Here is a 2,654-nt window from a genome sequence, read left to right as displayed (position 1 = left end):
CACACATTTACACTGACACAGAATGCACACAGATCGAATAATTAATCAGCAAATCATTAATTCGTTTCTTTAAAAACGTATTACTCCGACATGTTCACATGCACGCTCGATTTACATACAAACTATTCATTTATTTGAAGAAAACGAGAACTTTACTGCTGTATCTCCATCAATTAAGTGTCCGTTTTATTACCGATGGTACGTAATTATTAATCATTGCCAATTAGTCATTCAGTGACCGAAAATCACTCGAAAAAAAGAAACACATGCCGCGTTTACTCGACGATAGTTTGCAATCGACTGATTTTAACAGCGAATCTCTTAGTTAATTACGATGCATCAAATTATTCGTGGACTGAAAATCACTCGAAGAAAGAAGCATACGATTGTTTACTAACACACGACGCGTTTACTCAACGACAGCAAGCACTAGTCGAATGACTTTAATACCGAATTTATTAGTTAATTATTAATTACTGTCGATTAATCACACACACATTCGTCACTTAAAAATTCACTCGAAGAAAGGAATACATAACGCTAATACGACAGTCGTTAACTCGACGAAGCAATCGATCGATTTTATTGGTTATGTTTATACTATCGCGGTCGAAACACGAGGTCTGTTCTTTATTCCTGCACTAATGAATTGGTGCAATAAATTGAACCTAAAGACGCGTGATTATATAATTGAAATCTCAGACCGCAGCAAATTCGAAACAGAGTGCACTACACTCACGTGTTACAAATACCTCGAAGCGTAATTAATTGATTAATATTTCAAAAAAATTATGTTTCGAAACCTTCGTAGCGCCAAGTGAACTAGCTACAATTAGCTAAAAAGAATCGACTTTATGCGACATTACATAAAATGTAAGAAATGTTGACCTGTTTCGAAAAAAATCAATATCAGAACATTTCATATTATGTTGCGTGATATAGATTTTGCTTCCAAACAAGTTAGTGCTTCTTACATTTCATATAATCATAGTTTTGCGCCCGTGGACATAATTATAAATTTTTTCCAAACCAGTCAATATTTATTGCATTTCTCTTCCTATCTTGATCTTTTCTGCGTAAGAGAGATATTCCTGTAAGAAAGTATTGGTCGCCCTAAAAACGGCGGATTGCTTTCTATCGTTTTAAAAAGAGCGAAATGATGGATGAAATAAATTTTATAAGAGATGCTCAAAATGTCCATTCTAACGCAGGCTCTCATGCGTCTCAATAAATTTCTTTGCACATTCTCCATTATATTTTCTTCGATAGCCCATACCGCAATCTTGTATCAAGATCTTCCATGTCTTCGGATAGAGTTTTATAAATCAATTCTTTGCAGTATCCCCCCCCAAAAAAATCCAGAGGATTAAGATCTGGAGATCTGGCGGGCCAACGTATTGGGCCGTATCGACCCATCCATCGTCCAGGAAATTTCTGATTTAAATAATTCGTCATTATTCTAGCGTTGTGTGGCCCCGCACCGTCTTGCTGAAATACAATTTTGTCTCTGTCGAATAATGGTATTTCTTCTAAAAAGTCTGGTAGATTGTCCCTTAAAAATTCCAAATATGTTTCTCCATTTAAAATATCCGGGAGAACAACTGGACCTAGTATCTGAGTTCCCATAATTCCTGTCCAGACATTCATCTTCCAACGAATTTGGAAGTTTCTGTTTCGCGTCACTCTAGGATTTTCATCGCTCCATACGCTTCCATGTTATGCGAATTAAATACTCCTTCTTGCATAAATAATGATTCATCGGTAAATATTATTCGAGATGGAAATCTTGGATCTCGATCTACTTTTCTTAAAAAGTTTTCGCAGAACGTTTTCCGTAGACGATAATCTTCTGGTCGTAATTGTTGCACGCGGGTATAATGAAATGCATACACTTTTTCTTTTTGTCTACTGCAACGTGAAGTTATCGAACTTTTACAAGGTAATTTGTGTGTGTGTGTGTGTGTGTGTGGTGTGTGTGTGTGTGAATGCGGTCACATATGCTCATATGTATGTAGCGATTATCTGATCGCAGGGAGGGACCCCGTATTATCTGCGATGGACAGTAAGTTGCGCCGCCCCTGGCTACCTTCTCTACGCGCTCAGTCATTTGCTAACTATTTCTTGTTATAATTCAAAAACTAATCTTCTGACAACATTTTGGCAAAGAAAAAATCGTTTTAGAATTAAGTCAGGAATATGACATTTTAAGGACAATATGTTCATTTTGAATCACCTTGTGTATATATATATATATATATATATATATATATATTGCGACGATACTCGCGAACGTGAGTTTCGCGAGCGACGGCAAACAGTCGCCTGTGAGCCGCGTCCGCAAATTGCCGTCGGCTCCTGGACACGCCACTAAGATATTCGCGAGAGTTGGGCGCCAGGTACGGAAAGGCCGCACCACCTCGATAAACGCGAGAGTAGATAGTTGTTACAAAAAGAATGCGCGTCCCGGAACCGTCAGGACCGGTAGCTCTATTAAATTAAAGTCGGAGACGGGATGGGTTAGAAGGAGGCGAAATTACTGGACTCGGTTTTGATAATAATGAGACGTTTATTCGGGGACTCTCGCACGTCCCGATAGTCAGTATACGCGAGACGGTACAATTCGCGAAACGTTACACGAAACCCGAGGACGCTTT

Source organism: Odontomachus brunneus, unplaced genomic scaffold (genome assembly GCF_010583005.1).
Source record: "Odontomachus brunneus isolate Ranch 3 - 2012 unplaced genomic scaffold, Obru_v1 Obru_scaffold_089, whole genome shotgun sequence".
Lineage (NCBI taxonomy): Eukaryota > Metazoa > Arthropoda > Insecta > Hymenoptera > Formicidae > Odontomachus > Odontomachus brunneus.
Note: the sequence above shows the minus strand (reverse complement) of the source record.